Source organism: Pteropus medius, unplaced genomic scaffold (genome assembly GCF_902729225.1).
Source record: "Pteropus medius unplaced genomic scaffold, Ma_sr-lr_union100, whole genome shotgun sequence".
NCBI classification, from domain to species: Eukaryota; Metazoa; Chordata; class Mammalia; order Chiroptera; family Pteropodidae; genus Pteropus; species Pteropus medius.
Window position 1 is genome coordinate 4075583 of NW_024349505.1, and position 21194 is coordinate 4096776.

The window sequence follows — 21194 nt, forward strand, 5'->3', positions numbered from 1 at the left end:
GATGTATTATATGTATGAGACTTATTGAAATAAACACATGTAAAAGGTAAAAGTGGATTTATATGGTGAGAGCCTTCAAAACATGATATAGGTCTGACACCTGTGAAAAAAAAGGATAAAGGATGGATTCAAAGGAATAATCTCACACTGTAGTTTTGAGAAAGACTGCCTGGGTGATGAGATAACCCAAGAAAATATGGCCTGCTAGAGAAAACTTGCATTGGGTGAAAATGGCTCAGCTGGGATCTTAGTCACTGGCTAGGAGTAACCTTGGGGAAGCAGTCCTACCACTGCAGCAGATCAAAAGTGTGACATTGGAGATTTCCAGGCAACTGTGCTCCCTGGAGCATGCTATCTTGACAGGATATATAAGCAGCACAATTACACGGTCATAAAAATAACATGAGTACACAGAAAACTGTACACAAATGTTCACAGAAGCTTTATTCCTAATAGTCCAAAGCAGAAAAATTCAAATGTCCATCAATAGACAAATGGTTAAACAAATATGACATATCCTTACAATAAAATATGATTCAGGAGTAAAATGAGTCAAATCACTATGTGCAGCAACATGAATGAATCTCAAAACTTTTGTGAGTGAAATATACCAGAGAAGATGGTGTACTATATAATTCTGCTTACAAGAAGTTCTAGAACAAACAAAATTCATAGGTAGTTATAGAAATTTGATCAGTAATTACCTGAGGCAGGAGTTTCAGGGGGATTGATTACAAAGGGTCAGAAGAGAACTTTTGGTGGTAATGAAATGTTCACTAAAGCCATGATTACATGGAAGTATACATTTGGTAAATTTATCAAGGTGTACTCTAAAATGATTGTATTTTGTTGTATATTTTATTGTATATTTAATGGTTTTATATGTTGTATAAATTATATATCTATAAAGTAGATTTTTAAAATAAGCTGCTACTTAAATAATCCTATGTTAGGAACATCCCTTATTTTTCTATATCATCTATTAAAATTCAATTCAATAAATGTTTAGGAGGGACTACTGTGTCATACTTCTCATATGGCAACATTAAAAAAAAAAACAACACAACTTTTAAAGTACATATCATTATTCTTAATCTAGAAATGAAGTATTGGAGGCTCGGCAATATTAGTTATCTTGCTTGTAAAAACCCCACAGCTCCCGTGGGGCACAGGCAAATCCATGCAATGCCAAATTCTAAGCTCTTCTAGTGTGCTCTATTATCTTATATTTTGATAGCATAAAATAAAGCCAGAAAACCATTCCCATCATAAGTTTACATACTGGCTTGAGTATGATTCAAAAAAATTAAATCTGATAATATCCAAAAATGCTTATAATTATTTTGCTACTCAACTCTGTAATTTAAGTGACCCACTACATAATTAATAATAATAATAACACTCTACTGTAAATTGATGGAACTCTATTCTCCTCAGTTTATTAATAAACTCATAATATAGTTTTTACATTGTTTCATCAGCTATTTCCAAGAGTCCCAATACATTAAAGAGAGTTACAAAGTTAATAGAAATAAAATAGATTTTCAGAGGAGATTTGAAGATAGTTAAAGTCATTAATTCAGAAAGACAATTGTGTGTTAAAATGCTCCAGAGAAGATTAGGGATGGCTGCCTTTGTATACACGTGTCAAGAAGGCAAGCACGCAAAAGATAAATGATACTAAGAGGAAAATACAGATCAATACACTGGAAATTAAAAAAAAAAAAATCAAGAAGGCAATTCAAAAATGGATTTCAGGGTAAATAGGAATCAAGTGATTTATATAAACTAGGATAATGTGGATGTATTTGTTCCTAGTTCTAGTGAAGACACTAAATAACACTAAAGGTATTATGGCTCACATATAAAATGAAACAAAACAAAACAAAAAAGCAAGAAAATCAAAAATCCCTTTTCAGTACAGATGACTTTAGTAGGTAAGAGTGTCAGAATGTTTATACTGGCTGGTGCTTCAATCACAGGTACTACTTTATTTTTCAGTTACCACACCATTAAAGGGCTAAGACTCTATTACTCATTATAATTGTGAGTACATTGTTTTGTCTGGGATTTCAAGCTCATATAAGAATTTCCACTGACATGAAGGTGACATTAAATTTACATTTAATTGTACCTGTATGTATACTATGGTCTGAATTTTTGTGTCCCCCCAAATTCATATGTTGTAACCTAATCCCCAGTGTGATGGCATTTAGAGGTGGGCCTTTGGGAGGTGATCAAGTCATGAGAGAGAAGCGCTCACGAACAGAATTAGTACCCTTATAAAAGAGGCCCCAGAGAGCTCTCTTGTCCCTCTGCCATGTGAAGTTATACCAAAAAGATGGCTATGAACCAGAAAGTGGGTCGATGGACACTGAACATATAAGCATCTTGATCTTGGACTTCGCAACCTCCAGAACTACGAAAAATAAACTTCTGTTGTTTATAACCTACCCACTCTATGAAATTTTGTTATAGCAGCCAGAATGGACTAAAACAGTCTGGGCATGGGACATGCTATTAGTCCAATCATAAATAGTAGTTCCTTATATTTTTGTTAGACAACATCAATGTAATTGGCTTTTATCTTGTCCTCAAAAATGATTCATTTAGTGTATATTGAACTGCTATTTACTTCTTTTGTTTTTTTAATGACACGTATTTGATGAACATAACTATTACTGTTATTGAAAAATATCTCAGATTACATGATCTCTTTACAGCTACAGAAAATATTTTATCGCATATAATAGGGGTTACTTGACTTCTGGGTGCAAAAGTTTTCTATTTTTCACTCATCTCTTTATTCTACTCCACAAAGAAAAGTTATGCTAATATTATTGGTCAGATTCTAAAATACTCTTAGAATTTTTTCAGATATAAAATCTTATAGAAATAACTCAGCCCATAATGTGTGACCCTATCCTCTTACTCTTCTGTTGGCCCTAAAAAGTTGACTTTTCATTCAATAGGTACTGTAAAGTCAGAGACTCATGTTTGGATATTGGGCTACTTTTTGTTTATTTGTTCTGTTTGTTTGTTTGTTTTTTCCGATAATAAAGTTCTCTGCTTTGATGTGTGACCATAACCTTCAAAAATGATGAAGTCTGATATGTTTTTTTTTTTTGCCTACCTTATGTAAGTTTCTCTTTAGTGCTATGTCAGGAAATAGGATTTTGGAGTCAAATTAAGTTTCAGGTATTTCTGAATTCCATGGCCCAATGCTGTGAGAAAATAATATTTTAATTCCACATCATAATAATTCTCGATTTTCAACAACCTCCATAAAGTACTAAATGATAGAACTAAGGCCAAAGAAAGACATAACAGAATTAGGTTTTTACTTACTATAGAGAGGAAGTAACATTCTTGATTATTTATGAATAAGACCTTAGAAAGGGGTTCTCTCAGCCTAAATTTCTACTGAGGAACCAAAAAAAGAAATTAAGAATAAAAGGTATCAGGATATCTAAGTGAGTATAAAACAGAAACCCCAACATATGCAAAACCTTCAGTGGATTAAAAGAAAAGAGAACCTATTCTGGTACTCTTGAATTTCCTCTTCAATTCTAAGACTGCAAAAGGTCTGAAAGAGTAGAGTAAAGGATGATTGATAAAGAGATTTCTTTGGAGAAAGCAGTCATGGTAGTTGGAGACCCAAAATTTCCCTCACTCAACCCCACTAAAATGTTGGGGAAAGGATAGTCGCAATGTACCTCAAGGTGGACTCCTAGAACACTGAATTGCATGTATTGCAGTTGCAATACACAGAAGACTAATGTCTGCCTCCTGCCTAAAGAAGGCATGGCAGCAGTATTTGAACAGATTACTATCTGCTAGAAAAACTATATTGTAATAGAAAGGTAAAGACAGGAAATTTCAGCAATTTGATAGGTCTACTCTCCTGGGGTTCATTGAGGTAAAGGGTGTCTCGGTATTGCTAAAGAATGAGCCATAGAACACATGAGAGACAAAGCCAATGAGAAATAATCAAGAGGGCTGCCTGAAGGGTCTAGCAATTTCAGCCCAAGGACGTTGGAATTGTATTGTTGGTTTCCCATGAGAGGAGGCAGGATCAAGTAACCACCCAGGATAGAGATACATTCCCACGGTCTAATGAACTTCTGGTGGTAAAGTTTAAACAGGAAGCTTCCTAAGAACGCAAAGAATACAAAGCCAGGTTACAAAGTACCTAGTTAAAGTAAAAACTGTGTTAATGCCTTAGCTATCCTCTCTCCCCACCATTTTAATGTTATTCTGAAAATAACATTATGAATGATAAAATTAAAGGGAGAGGAAATCGGCCCACTTCTCAGTACAGGCTTCTGGGCTGAGGAAAGGAAAATTTAATGCTTAGTTGTAATTTAAACTATAAATGGAACTGCATATTATAATTTCATAACTAAGGGTGTATTGTGTTTTTCTATTTACTGAAAATAAGCATTGACTATATGGGCCTGTTGATGAGCAGTAAAAATGGCCTCCACTGAATTTAATTACTTTAATAATGGGATAAACAGAATTATATTTTTGTTATAAGACATACAGCATAATAGTTCAACATACTACTTATGCTTATCATGGGCTAGGAAATATACAAATGTTATTTCATTTACTACTTCACACTTGAGCTCTGTGATAAATATTATGTCCCATCTTACAAAAGAGAAAAATAAATTCAAACATGTTAATCAAGTTGTTCAAGAATACATCCCGAATTTTGGTAGCATTTTACAAGTTAGTTTATTGAACTTTTAGAAATGTACAATTGTTTTTAACGGAAAATTTACATTTCATCACTATTTTTTGGCATAGTTAGTCCACACTAAAATATATTAAATAGTATGTGGTTAGCATACAGTAAAAACAGAATCCAGGAAATATATTATTACAATGAAGGAATAGAGGCATTAAGATTGTGAACCCTGAGAAGGAATTTATATATGGAGATGGACTCCCTATGGTTAACTAGGCCTAAATTCAAAACTAAAATCTAGTAGCCATTTGCTAACAGAGGCCTCTCACACACTGCACTCTAGGAGTAACCACAGATTGGATTTGCAACCACTTAACCAATAGGCTATATATAACCTGCTCTTACCAATTAGAACTGCACAAATTGAACCCTCCTTTTGCATCTACATCAACCAGTCTGACTGAAGAGACCTGGAGTCCTCATTTGCCTAAATGGACCTAAATATGAACCTGGGTGGGAACTTTAAAGAGTCTCTCCTTTATTTTGGCAGGACACTTTCAATTTCCACTGGTTTGTAAACCGTTTGCTTAAATAAATCCTTTTTTTTCACCAATATCCTTTAATGAATTTTTGTTCATAAGACTACATAAAAAAGGAAATAAAATTTTCTATCTTTATCAGCCAGGGTACATGTGACTATTATTTTTATCTGCTCTACATCCATTTCCCAGACGTCTCTGTTCTGCTTTGTTTTGCAAGTCTCATTCCCACAAACTACATTTCCCAAATTCCCTACTTTCTCCCCAGTATCTTTGAGCAAAGGAGGGACTGATGGAAAATTGGAAAACAGAATAAAGTCAGTATATCATTCTTTACTCATCCTCCCCCACCTGCTTTAGGTAGGGCTTCATGAATGCGGGACCTGTATGGTCACACAGAGCATCATACTCAGAGGGTATTATGATTGCTTAATATTCTGCGATTATCAAGAAGTTTTTAATAATTTTACCTTTGAACTTGTGTTCTGTAAGCAAAGTCCAAAGGGAAAATGGAGCATACATGTAAAAAGAGGAGATAAGTATATTATGTGTGTCCACCATTCCTAGCCATTCCATTCACGTGTAGTGTTGAGATACTTCATGAGCACAGAATTTAACTGGACTCATAATGGACAGGTCAGCATATGGACAGGAGGTCAACAAAACTCAAGGTAATTAAGTACAAGGCAACCATTATGGAAGCTGCCTACTTATATAACATATTGGTAGAATGTACACATACCAGGAAGTAAAATAAAAACCGCTGCATTCATTTTCTGTAGCATTTCCTCGGTTCTGACAACAAACTACTTATGCGTGTATGAGCTACAAAATGTGAATTGTGTAATTTTGGTGATTCCACATACATGTTAAATACTCATATTTGCATTTAAAATAGCATTGCACAGTATAAAAATGAATGGTAAAACTTACACTAATAACATTTTAATTGTTCTTTACCTAGAACAAAAAACCATGATAAGTTGAGAAACCACACAAGAAAAAATATATATATAATTTATATTTGTAATTGCACTTCTTTTCCTGCCTTTGAACAAAGGGCACACAATTTTTATTTTGTATTGGACCCACAAAGTTTGTAGCTATCTCTACTTAGGTAATTTCTCAGGCACTGGTTGTATATCTTCCGTGGTTCCAGTTCCTACAAAACCTATCCTTGTTTCCAGTTCTTTTAGGGATGCTTACTTTCAAAATGTCACCTGGTAGTCCTAGCAACAAGACCCTTTGGTGACTTCTGAGGTGGTCCTCCTGCAAGATTCTATCCTCTGCCAGAGCCAAGCCCTGAGTTATGATAACTTAACCTCCTGGAGTGAATTGGGATCTACTTTTGGAGCTGAAGTTTGGGCACAATCACACCTAAACCCTATGACTTGAGTTTGGGATGAAAGGCAGATACCCAGAGGAAGAGGAAGTTACTGTTTTGCCAAAAGAACAACTATATTGTAGCAAAATCAGACACAGCTCAGACTATGAAATGACTGCTGCAAGGAAAATGACTAATTTCTTGTTCAAAGGGGAAAATAATGCCAGGCACATAGACTAGTTTCAGTAATTGCCTGAAAAAGAAAGATGCAACATGGAGACTTCCTTGTCCTGTAATTCTGAAAGAACTGCTGCTGGAGATTAGATGGAATACAACCCAGAAAGAATCAGGGAGCACTCTGGTAAGAGGTTGTATCATGGAAAGATTGTATTTTTGTAAATTGTTTTTATTATTCCTGAACTCTCCTTCAGTGAGAGCTCCTTAAATGCTACCAACTTTGCATACCACACAGAAGGTAATAGTATGGGAACAATAGATTTCCAGAGGCTTGCAGGACCCTTCCCTGAGCTTAGATGTTTGCTACAGAGGATACTGTGTCTAGGTAAGTGGTCTCATAGTAGATTAGCAGCATCCATGGCCATGACAAAGCATTTTGAGAAGAATTCTGCACCAACAAATCTGAGGATAGTTACTAAATACTCTAGAGGTAATTGGCTGGAATACTCTCAGAAGTAGCTGCGAGTCCCCTTGAGGGGAATCATCTCTAGCAACTAAGCCAATGAAACTCATCGTCACTACCATCCGAGTTATAACTACACAAAATGTAATAGCCTGGCAAAGAACAGAAGCTAACTAAATATGAGTGACCTAGTTTTTCTAAAACAGTAAACTTGCTATTTCCTCAAAGCTTAAGGATTGATAGAGGTGATATTACTTGACAGAGTGATATTTTGTATTATAGTTTGAATCAACAAAATATTCATAAATACACTATTCTTTGTACTGACAATAGACATGTTCTTTATGCAATTTAATTATTTCTATATTTGAAAGTGCTTTCCCATTATCTCAAATAATCTTCCCAACAAATATGAAAAATTAGGTAGAACTGGAATTAATAGCCTTACTTTATAATTCAAAAAACAGAGGTCTAATGAGGTAACCAGAAAACTTTGGGATAGAAAAGAATCTAGACAGAAAACTTCTTTCAGATCTATAAGATATATGTCCAATTCAAATTAAGAATGCCTCAGGTAAACCTAGTAGCATGAAATAGGATATCAGAAAATGATCATAAACTTCATTTTAAGTACTATCCTTTGATGCAAAAAGTATCTTGTTTTGTCATAAATGTGTTCAAATTATCAGGCACAGGAAACATTTAAACCAAAAGTAAAAGAAATTTCAATGTGTTTGAAATATGGAGTTAAAAACAACAATAAAGGGGCATTTAAACATATTGCAACATTTATCTTAGGTTGCATCCCCGAGAAGCAGACTCTGAAATTGCATACTTTTTGCTATTTACTGAGCGAGTAAGGAAAGCAAGTTAAGCTATGAGAAAAGCCAAGCAAAGACATGACATGAGGAGAAATGTAGTGTCAGTTTCATTTAAGGTGAACCTAGGAGTGTGAATTGTGCTACAAAGGTTGTCACTTTCAGAGGTAAGGTAGCAGACCCACTATATCTGGCAAGGTGGTTCTCGTAAGCTAAAGGCACTTCTCGGAAGATGGTGCAGGTCTGAGATGTTAGCAACCAACATCCATATGTGGCCAGATGGGTATACCAGCTGGGAAGGAGTCTGGGAGGATCCCCAACAGCTTCAATATTTCATACATTTTCAATAATTAAAAATTTATTTAATGGAAGTTACAATAAATACTCCTATTTCTCTATTTAGCCATTGATTTTTCTATGCTAAATTTTCGAGCTTTACAAAAAAGTATTGTAATATAAGAATGAGTCTTGTACAGAATCCACTGGAGAAATAAGTATATGATTTAAAATATTTAAGAGCATTTTAAGAATCATCTCATTCTTAATTTGTGATCATTCTTGAAATTCAGTTAACTTCATTCCAGCATAAAAACATAAAATGCAAGATTCGAAGCATAGATAATTAAACATGTTTGGTGTAATCAAGTGAAATTATATTTATTACACTTTCTGGAAAATATTTAGATATTATTTTTAAAGCACATGCAGAAGCCTACACTTATAATCAAGGCTTAAAAATAATTAGAGAAACAAAAAAAATTTATGAAGGGTCAGGAATTTAAGAGTTATTTAGAAAACACATTCATTCCAAGAACAAATCAAGAATGGATAATCAAGGAAATTGTCATTATTTTACTAAATTCCCTATCTAAACATAAAATAAAATGGAAAAAAACCATGTAAATGTTTTCATAGAAATGATTATCAAGCATGTAAAAAACAACAAAACAAATTCATATCTTTATATATATTCTAATTAAATTTAAAGATTTTAATGTCTTATATCCATTGTGCTTTAAAAATAATTTGACAGTTAAAGGAAGTATGAGATGAACTTAATAAATTCCAAAATGAATTTTGATTTTTTTTTAGATGGAGGAAAAGTACACAATTTCTACTTAAACAGATGGGAAGAACTTCAGAATTAAAGAAAATTTCAGATTGCTGAAAGAGAATCTTTCATTTATTTACTAATTCGATTAATGATAATTGACAATATGCACTGTGTCAGGCATTTTGCTTGTCTTTGGAATATTCATGAGTGACAAAATAAAAACACCTGCCCTCACAGAACTGACTTTTTTTGGGTGGACCAAAAAAATAACAAAGTAAATATGTTAGATGATGATGAAAGCACTAAGACACATAAAACAAAAGAAGTATAGACAATGGAGAGAAGAATGGTATAATTTTAAGTAGGGTGGCCAAGGAAGACTTCATTGAAAAGGTGACATTGGAGAAGTTTAGCAACACATCGTTCATCTCTATGAAGACAGAGCTTTTTTAAGCACAGGAAACGTCAACTGCAAGTCTCTGTGGTAGGATTATGCCTATCATCCTTTGAACAGTGAAAAACTGGGTGGCTGAGTTGAGCTAGTAGACAAAAAGCAAGATAGTTGCCTTAGAGGGTAAATGGGAGGGCACTGAAGGACATTGTAAGGAGTTTGGTCTTTTACTTTAATTAAATATAAAAGCTATTGGAGGGTTTTGAACAAGAGAGTAATGTGATTTGACCTATATTTTAACATGATCACTCTGGAGAAGAGAAGCAAAATTTTAAGACCAACCCGTTAGAAGACTTCGGTAAAAATCTAGTTGAGAGAGAGGACTAGAGCAAGACGGTAGCAATAGAAGTAGCAAGCAGTGGTCTAATTCTGAATATATTTTTAAAGAAGTATCAACAGAACTTGCTGATTTTATGTGGAATGTGAGGAAAAGAGAGGAGTCAAGAAAGATTCCTGGGTTTTGGTTTGAGTAACGAGAAGACTGGAATTGCCATTTATTGACATAGAGAAGGTAGAATGAGCAGTTTCCGTGGGAACAGGAAACAAGAGTTCAATTTTGGACATTGTCAATTTAGAACACATATTCAAAATTCAAATAAAGTTGTCAAATAGATAGTTAGATATTTAAATATGAAATTCAGAATTCCATCTAGCAACATTCTTTGTAGAATTCCATTCAACAACAGGTTTCATTTTTTGGCCATCTATAAAAGCCATTTCCTTAACACTGAACTTTAATTCTGCAAAACTTAATTTTGCATTTTTTTCAAAGAGGCCTTACTTAGTTTACAATAGCAAACATTGAAGAGAAAATGAGAGAAGGTGTGTTTTGTTCCCAAAGAATTGAGTTTGTAGGAATATAAATTTGAGTTTGTAGAAAGCATGCTATTTCCAAGTATTAGGGAATGTTTTCACAATGGCCTATAGCATTCAGCAGGTGATTGAGGAGAATTAATAGATTAATCCGTATTATGGATCTCAGGAAAACCATTTTAACGATTGTGCTGTGAGTTTAAAATCAGAAACAAAACCCTGAATTTAAAATAGTCCCCTCACTCCACCCCAAAAGTAGTTAAGTTGCTGGGGACAAAACAGTATGATAGAAAAAAAAATACATTTATTTGGGAAGCTATAACATTATAATTCAGAAATATTACTTTTGGTGATACAAGTGATTGAAAATATAGAAAAAGTACAATTTTTTCAGGATCAATTCATGTCAAGGGTCTTATATACTTTCTAACCATTTTATAGTGAGATAAAATAGAAAATAGCACTAGCAGTAAGACACTTAATTCAAAGGCCTTTATCTTTTTACAATGACTTAAACTGAGAAATTTATTCCTCAAATATATGAGGATAATGTTTTCTTTGTATATGGAAAGATGTACACAATATATTGGTGATTAAAACAGGTTATGCAATATTATTTTAGCTTATGTTTTGTTAAAATACATATACAAATGTATGTTTAATAGGAAGCTGAATGAACCTTCCTATTATCTTGAAAATGTCAATTCTAAGAATTATCTCAAGGCTGGGAGAGCAAATGGTATATAACTGCCTTTTCAAAGACAGCAGCTAAATAAAGTGATCTAACACATGCCTGGTGTACTTCCTATAAGGCTGCATAGTATGGTCTCTACCATCACTTTACTACCTCTACTTACCTATGTAAACAAAAGCTAGAAAACTGGGAATCACCATGGCCTTCTAATGAGCAAAGTGAAGAATGCTCCAAAAGATTTACTCATTGAGAATAGAGATCTGCCAGGAAGAATGACTGGTAGATTACTGCCAGGTTAAGTCTCTTTTTTACTTTGAACTTGATCTGGTTTCTGAAAAAGAGGAAGTCAGTAGGCAGCCAGCAACCCAATGTAGTGGATCAGTTAAATTTGGTGCTGCCAGAAGCTGGCTTAACATTCAGAGAGACAGGCTTTGGTGTTTCTCTGCTGCACTTAAATAATAGAGAACATTATCACGCAGAGCTACTTTGAAATGGTGATGGATTAAGAGAAGAGTAAGACGACTTCATAGTCCTATCTGAATACAGAGAAAACATGAACACTGTCCAAGCTACGAAAGTGGCCAAATATGCCCCTATCTTAGTTCATGTGAGGGACAGTTGCATCTTTACCATTTGCAGCTTTAGCCTTGCTCTAGTTTTACTTCCTTCTAGATAAGGTTTCTTAAGCACTTAGTCTTAGAATTACCTCTGCTTGCTGACAGCATATAATACACAGCAAAGTCCTACTTCCTTAAACCCTCCACAAAATCACCTAACAGGCTCAAATACAATAAGCCTTTTCTAATACATTCTTAACAAAATTCCCACAGTCCTCCATGGTATACATTCTCCCTTGCTGCCATGAATAATAGACATGACTTATTCGATTACAGGTGTATCCTGGTCTTTGCCTGGAGGGCACTGATACTTCAAAGTAAATCTGTCCCTTGATTTACATGGATTATCTGTTCCATGCACCTTTTGAGTGTGTGCAGAAAAAAAACAACGTGTAAAGAGTCCACCAGTATGCAAAAACAAAAGCCTACAGAAAAATAGGTCAATATAAGTCATAAAAATATTTCACATACTTTCACGAAAAAATGCTAATGAAAATTTGGAAAAACTAGATTTTATTTGCTGTTCATGTCTGTACTGTAATCTAAAGCAATCAACTTTTTTTTTTAATTGGCACTAAGTCACTATCTTCATCACTCGAAATATTTGGAAGTACTACTTTGGTTTCATTCTTTATGTTTCTGTTTTTGGATGATCTTTTTCCAACCCCAATTTTTTGCTAAGTTTTTATAAATTCTTTGATATTTACTACAACATTTTAAAAAATCTTTTCGAAATTTTAAGGCTTTGTTGATGTTTGCATCAATACCTAGAATTGCTGTTTCCAGTTCTGTGGCCAGTCGAAGAGCTTTGAAAATATTTTCTGCAGTGAGTGAAACTGGTTCAAGGTCACTGCCATATTCATCAGCATAATGGGCTTCAGATATTAAGTGAATTAATTCATCATCAGTTAATCCATGATTGACCAGTAATCCCATTAATATCATCTACATTCAAATAATCAGAGCCTTCTTGAAATTTATTTAATAAATTAATAATGCCAGTTAATCCTTCCTAAATTGTTAGAACCGTATTCCCTGGTACCACCACTTCTGGCCATATTGCTTTCCAGCAAGCATTTAAAGCTGACGACTTTATATCAATTAAAGCTAAAGAAATATTCTAATACAACAAAATTGTGTATTTATTCCAGGCTTCTGTAACTGTATATGATTCATTATCAAGTTTATGAAAAATATCTTTAAAATTCTCTTTAATATAATTAATCTTAAAGGTGGAAATAATGCCTTGATCTAAAGGTTGGATCAAGAAAATTGTATTTGGTGGTAAATATACAACTTTTATATTTAGATGTTCTAAATTGCATAGATGACCAGGTGCATTATCTAAAAGTATTTTAAAAGGGAGATTTTTTCCTTCATGTAATTTTCAGTTTCTACAGGAAAACATTAGTAAAAAAAAAATCCTGAAAAACATCAATAGTCACCTATGCTTTCTTATTTGCCATCCAACGAATGAGATCATTAATAATTGTGTGTTAGTATTAGTTATGTATACGTTGTTGAGTTAAGCTATTGTTTTTTAGAAAGAGTAATCGCTAATAATGGAAATGAAAAAGGACCGCGGAAAATGAGACCGTATAAATGGAAACTGCATAAGCCTGAGCAAACGGCGGGGGAGTGGGGAGCATTATCATATAAAAAACGTATAAAAAAAAAAAACAGTGTAAATCAGGGGACAGGAGTATATTTGAAAAGAAATCTGAAGACAGAAGGTAAGGAGAGAGGCAAAAATTAGTCATATTTTACTCCTTTGATTTGGCAAGGATGCTTTAGTTTTCTAGAGTAAAGAAAAAGGAGGTCTGGTTCTATCAGCCTTGCCAATATCTGACCCAGGAAAGCTTATTGTAATGCCAAAGGACCCCAGAAGTTAGCAAGAGTAAACAACAGACAAGGTTTGGGTGAAGTCAACACATTATGCCTCTCAACTCAGAGAACTGGAGGTAGGAAGTTTCCTCATGAATTAACATAAGAGCTCCAAGAGAGCCAACATCTGGATGCCTAGACACAGAGGGTATCAAAAGTAAAGGCAAGATGTTATAGAAAGAGTAACTAGAAGTCTTTTCATATACTCATTTATGCCTCCTCCCAGTCCATATTATTCTGGAAAAAGAGAGAGCCAAAAGATACAAATGAGTGAGGTGGTATGAGTAGAGTACAGACAGGATCTTCTCTCTATCTCTTCATAGATTTATTTTTTTTTCTTTTTTTAGGCGAGGCAACCCTTGGTTGACCTCATAGACTGCAAAGATCTTGTCAGCTTACGATCCCGTATGTATGTATGTATGTATGTATGTATGTATGTATGTATGTATGTACGTATTTATTTATATTTTATGCCTACAGCACCTGGTCTTCCTAGGTGGTCTCCCATCCAAGTACTAACCAGGCCCAACCCTGCTTAGCTTCTGAGATCAGACGGGATCGGGCTTGTTCAGGGTAGCATGGCCATAGACTGCATAGATTCCTTGATTCAAAGGAATCTCAGGAAAAGCAAACTCTCTAGATAGTTCAGAGACTGAGATCTGCAAATTGAATAGACTGGACTCGATTCCACTTAGGCAACTACAAAGCAGAGATCTCTGCCCAAAGTATCACTAAATACTGGAAAGAGATTCTTAATATAGCATAATTAAAGGTAAGTGTTGGAGAAAAGCAATATGTTTCCACCCTGTTCAGTTCAGACTGTTCAATAACTAAATAGAAAAATATTTTAGTTTGTACAACTAAGGTTCAGTGGTTTTGCATTCCTTTTCTATCTGCACTTATAAGATTTTTTTCAAGAATAAACTATTTGTATTTTAAAAAAATAAAACTAATTTTTAAAGGCAAGAATTTCTAGCAGGATAATGAATGTACAATATTGTAATAAATAACTGGTTTTCCTATTTGAGGATGGCTGGTGCCACCAGAATTCAAATATGAGACAATAGATAAAGTGCTCTACTCTCAGACTGCTTTAATCAAACTCTGCCACTTACGAGTTTCAGGAACATGGCCAAAGCATCTAACCTATCTGTGCCTCAGTTTTCTTTTCTGTAAAATAGATATGATAATAAAGTGTTCATAGGTGATGTAATTTTAGTAATCAACACGGTGTTGCTTGAAACAAAAGGAATGTTCAATACATATCAGCTATACTTTTTCAAAAATATTAAGAGAAAGGAGTATTGCAAAACTGCAGGATGATTAATTCTAAACAAATTTATATCTTGGTATCTGCTGAAATTTTTCTCATTGATCTAGGAAATGTGAAAATGCTTAAAGTATCTGAATCTATGAGTTTCCAGAGAATTTTTAGAATCTAACATCCAAAGAAATTAGCAAATGATTAAAGAGTTGGAAAAAATAATCCATTCAAATGACATGAAAAATAAGGGCTTCTTTTGCAAAAGATACTGTCAAGATAATGGGAAGACAGATCACAGACTAGGAAAAAATATTTGCAAAATATACATCTGATAAAGGACTGTAAACCAAAATATACTAAGGACTCAAAACAACAATAAGAAAACAAGCAACCCAATTCAGAAAGAAGTAAAAGACCTGAACAGACACGTCACCAAAGAAGATATATAGATGACAAAAACAAACATATGAAAAAATGCTCTACATCGAATAGTATAAGGGAAACACAAATTGTAACAAGATACCACTACACACCTATTAGAATTTTCAATATCCAGAATACTGACAACATCCAACACTGAAGATAATACAGAGCAACAGGAACACCGATTCATTGCTGGTGGGAATGCGAAATGATACAGCCACTTTGGAAGACAGCGTGTCAGTTTTTCACAAGCTAATCATACACTTACAATATGATCCAGCAATTGTGCTCCATAGTTAGCCCAAATGAACTGAAACATGTCCACACAAAAACCTGCATGGAAATCTTTATAGCAGCTTTATTCATAATTGTCAAAACTTGGAAGCACCAAGATGTCCTTCAGTAGGTGAATGGATAAATAAACTGGTACATCCAGACAATTACTGGATGTACAGCTATAAAGCCATGCGAAACACAGAAGAATCTTAAATGTATATTACTAGGTGAAAGAAATCAACCTGAGAAAAGCTGCTTATTACTATATGATTCCAACTATACGATGTTCTGGAAAAGACTGAATTACGGAGAGAGTAAAAAAGATCAGTGATATAGAGTTCATAGCTGATAAATACAGAAAAGAATGGTGGTTATCAGAGGCAAGGGGTTAGGGAGTGGGAGAAATGGATAAAGGAATCCAAGGTAAAAAGAAAAAAAAAATGCTGACAGCCACCAGAGGCTGTAAGAGACAAGGAAGGATTCCCCCCACCCGCTACAGTCACCAGAGGAAGTGCAGCATGCAAAGACCTCAATTTTAGGCTTCTGGCATCCAGAATGTAGGAGAAAAATTTCTGTTGTTTTAAGCCACAATTTGTGGTAAGTTTAGCAATCCTTAGAAGAAAATATCATTACTAAGACCTACTACAGTCTATAGTAATAGTTCAATAGCAGGTAGCACATAGTAGTCATCTTCAACTTCATTCTATTTTTGAACCAAAATAGGCAATGAAACACCAGGCCCACTTTGGGAGAGTGAGCGTTCTAGCAGTGGATGATGGAGAAGCACAGAGTGGCTATTAGAGACCCAAGACTGGATGTGAAGAGTCAAATTCATCCAGGATAAGGGACTGTGGAGGCAGAATCAATGAGACCTGGTGATCAAATTGAGGTGTCAATGAAGCTACCTTCCTTTCTACTTTGAGCAGCTGGAACCCTTCTAAAGGAGCTCGCAAAGTCTAGAAAGACAAGAAATTTAATTATGTCCATGTTGAGTTTGGTGCTTTTCTGTGCATCCCAATGGTAGACAGTTGGATATTGAGGTTTGAAAATTGAGGAACATCCAAGTCAGAAAGATTAGAGATTGTCACCATCATGTAGACTTGAACCTCTGTGGCAGGATGTGGCCACTCACATAGAGAATATAAAGTGAGAAGTAAAAATCTTGGAGGATTCCAACACTTTCCAGACAAGAAAGGGGAGAGGATACAGTGAAAGAAACCAAGAGAAGGTAGTAAGAACTGGGAAAAGATTCAAAAAAGGTGCCATGAGGAAATTCCGGGGAGGAGACTCTTCCTTCTCTGTCTCTCCTAAAAAGGGAGGGCACGGGGTGGTGGTTGGTATTTGCTAGGCATTAAGGATTAAGAAAGAAAGGAATAGTTGGAGAACAGGGAATTTAAGGGCAGTAAAACTATTTTACATATTATAATGGATGCATGTAATTACCTATCTCTCAAAACTCCTAGGATATACAACATCAAGAGTGAATCCTAAGGTAAATTATGAACTTTGAGTGATAGTGGTTGCTGGCAGAAGACACAAGAAAACTGGGTCAAATAACATTATTCCTCATGGCAAAGCAAGCAGCATGAGCATCATGTATGCGCTGCTTCCACTTGCTACACAAGTCCCACAGGAATGAATTAGAAAGGCCCAGGTGAACCCTGCACATGCAGTAGATTCACATTATAGCTTAGGAATCTCAAGTTTGGGAACCTGCATAGTCAGTAAGCCTGCCTGACCTTTCCCCCAGAGGAGAAAGGCATTAATTTTATCATACTAGAGAATTAAAAACAACAACAACAACAACGACAACAAAAAACTTGATGGTTGCTAGAGGGGAGGGGGCAGAGATATGGGTGAAAATTATAAAGGGAAATATAGTCAATAATAGTACAATTTTAATGTGATAACTTTACATGGTGACAGATGGCTAACTAGACAGTGTGGTGAGTACATTATAAGATATATAATTGTAGAATCATCATTTTGTACACCGGAAACTAACATGATATTGTATACTAACTCTAATTAAAAAAGTAAAATAGAAAAAAACATATAAATTTAATTTTAATATATTTTATCCAATCCAATAAATGCAAAATACCACCATTTCAACATATAATTAATATTAAAAGGTATTGAGATACTTTACATTCTTTTTTCTTTGTACTATGTCTTTGAAAATTTTGTATTTTACTTACAGCACCTCTCAATTTAGACTAGCCACATTTCAAGTGCTAGCTAGTCACATGCAGCTAGTGACTACTGTATGAGATGGGCCAGTTTTAGAAACTTTTGGCTTGTTGTTTATCCAGCTTCATAGGTCAAAATTTAGCAAATGTCTTGGGAGACTGGATTTATCTAAAATCACTCACTTCCCTATTTTGTCATTGGAACCATGCATACAAAACATGTCCAAAGCACTGCTAGATTACATTTCCCCATTGCAAACTCTACTATAAACCCTGATCAACAACCATTAATGAGCAAGACAAAATAAAAAATGGCTATGAAAGGAAATGTCTGCCAATTCTCAGCCTACCTCTGAAAGTTTTTCTCTTCTCTAGAATTTTAGTCTAATCTTTATTGCTCTCCACCGCTTTAACGCCTTTATTCAGCTTTTCTGGTTTTGGTTTGGTTTGGTTAATCATTCCATTGTCCTGCTTCATCCTACCTGAATGCCGTTAGTTACCGCAACTAAGTGTAAAGTTCCCTACTAATGTTAAAGGATATTTTTTTCAAATTTAGGAAAGATATATTCCTAAATTTGTAAATTAGTTTTGTAAACTAAACAATTTTAGTTTACAAAATTTATATTTGTTTTATCTGAAATCTGCGTTGCTACTTTACTAACTTGCCCAGAGATATTAGGGTTTCCTGCCATCTTTATCATTCCAACATATCTGATACCTTGAATTTACAGATACATGAAATCAAAGCTAATAGTCTTATATCTGTGATCATTTTACCAGAGTGATAAAAATTAGTTTAGATATTACAGAAGCTGTAGGTTCTACATTTTCTAATGAATATAACAGAAATAGCCACTCCTATAATATTTTGTTAGTGTCTAATACTTAATTACCTTTTTAAGCTTTTTTGTTCACTTGCTTAAAATGAGCTACGTGTTAGTGTACTCTTCCTGAAGTCCTGTTTTTCTGAATCCCTGTAAAGGATTTTATAAGGAGTTTTGGATCTAATTAATAATTTACTAGAGTCAAACCTACAGAGGTAGTACATTTACCAGTTATGACAACACTGGTTAATCTGTATTCTCTACAAGCTGAGAAAATTATTTTTGTTGAGCCCTATAGTGTTAAATACCCAAGATCCTTTCCTTAGCAATATTTGAAGAGGAATCATTGTTTTCTTGAGGAGAGATAATATAAATCCCAATAAGTGAACAAAAACAGTTTATGCATTCAATAAAGCATTAAGCTAATATTTACTGAATACCTACTATATTCTAATACTGTGTTAGTTACCAGAAAAGCCAAAAACAATGTCGTAAGACTCTAACCTCTAGAGTTAATAGATTTTTTTATGGAAAAAATATGTGAAAAAATTACAGCATGATGTGCTATAATAGTACTATTTTCACATTTATGAGAACTCAAAGGAAGAAACTTATTCTGAAGGATTAAAGAATCTGTGAGATATTTATTTAAAGATCAATTTTTAGGATGAGTAGAAAATAAAATGTAAAAGAAGAAATTTCTGTAAGATAAAATAACATTTATAAACTTATGGATAAGTAAACATTTGGAATGATCAGGAAAAAAAGAAAAAAGAACTAGGTCTATTGTAGCTTATAGGTGTTAATGCTTCCTGAATGGCTTTCTCTGGGATCAAGTGGAAGGAATAGTTCATGAAAACGAAACCTGTTTGGAATGCTATTTGGAGTTTGGCATACAAACTAGCTAGCCATATCACTCTTTAAAATGGGGCCAACTAACCTCGGATGACATTTTAAACAATATTAATTTAATAAATAGTGTAAAGAAAGATATGATACAATATAATATAAATATGTAGAATATTGATTAATCTATATAGTTATAGATATTGTTATAAATACTGGATAAAGATTTTCACAACCCCAAATGTGGCATGTTGAGTTTTCTACAATGACCAAATGGGTTAATGTCTCAGAGGTATATACTACTTCTCACAGGGGATGCCCTTTATGCCCATGAAGCTAAAATATAGTTCTAAATTAATACAATGTGTAGCAGAGAGAAAACTTCTGCACTTATGTTTTGAGAATGGAGGTTTTAAGAATAAATAATGTAGGGTTTTTGTTTTATATTTACCCCTAACAATGACAATTGGAAACTTTATCATGACCATTGATATACATGTATGAAGCATCCACTAGTGTCAGTGTTATAATCTTGACTTTGGCCCTGACTTTGAATTTCATAAACTCTGCATTAAGAATCTTTCTTAATGCAGCTGAACATAAAATAAACTAGGAAAGTGTTCGGTACATGACCACAATCCCTGGGTTGGAAAAGAGGATATTTTCCACCCCCATCTCTATAAATAACTAATTATTACTATGATTTCAGACAGTATTTAATTGTTACGAAGATAATGAAACATAGAGTTATTTCAAAAGATAGCATGTCAAATAGAGGTATGTTGATTTGAGAATGGGTTAAATAAATCTGTCAGTAAAAATGAAAAGAAAATGAGTTTCCTGAAAAAATCAGTGTATAAAATATTTTCCTCTGGCATACAGTCTTTATGTAAAGAGAAATATTGTTTTTCTTTTTATTTCAGAAATAAAATGTGCACAGTTTAACATCACTCAAGTTGACCAAGCTTTAAAAAGGAAATCTGCTGAAGGATGCCATTTCTTCCATCTAAAACCCTGCCTTGTTAAAAATTAGAGAAAAAAAGGGAGAGGACTGGGGCATACCTTGAATTTTATTTGGTCCAGAGTGGTTTTTAATGGCTAATGGACTGTGGAAGAGAGAACAAACATTAACATTCCTAACATGTCCCTCATCAGAGCTAGATTTTTTAAAGTCAAAATATGTCCCCATTTTTTTCTGCCCCTAGTGAAATAATGTCAGTAGGTGAATTATTTGGCAGCACATTAAGAAAAAACTGTGAAAGTTTCTCATTCTCAAGTAAAGTGAAAACCATTGTGATATGAAGAAAAGAAAAAAACAATGTTACATATGCCTGAACTAGGAGGAGCACCAGCAAATCAAAGCTAAATATTTGGCTTTTTCTCTCTCAATTAGTCAATATGAAAATAAGAAAATTTATAACTTTATAAAAAGAACTTTATACTTAGTGATTAGGCTGACTGCCATCTTCCCATACTTCATGGTGTAGATTCTAAAGGAGATTCATCTTGCCTGCCAAATTAAAACAATGGCAGGAGTTGCCTGGGGCACTATATTTAGCAAAATTCTGAGGCTGCATTTGGGTCACTTCAGAAAAACTGTCATGACTGATGAATTATTCATAATCCTGGAAAGAAACAGAATGCATACCAGGTGGTTCAAATGAGATTTAATGAAGGTACTACTTAGAGAGTTGTGGGCAGAGTAAAGAGAACTCGTAAAGGGTACGGTGATAACCAGAGATGAGCAACAGAGAAAACCCTAGGACTAAATAGGCAGGGATGAAATAACATTACCATATCCTTTGTGAGAGCTGACTCTATGAGTAGGGTCTGCTAGAT

The 21194-nt window shown here is 34.2% G+C and overlaps 1 non-coding gene across 1 annotated transcript; it reads right to left on the minus strand.

Moving 5' to 3' along the window:
* Positions 1-14001: 14001 nt before the first annotated feature.
* On the minus strand, positions 14002-14120 carry LOC120618166 (5S ribosomal RNA). The gene has a single exon (XR_005657152.1). It is a non-coding gene; the product is annotated as a 5S ribosomal RNA (ribosomal RNA).
* Between the last annotated feature and the right edge of the window lie 7074 nt (positions 14121-21194).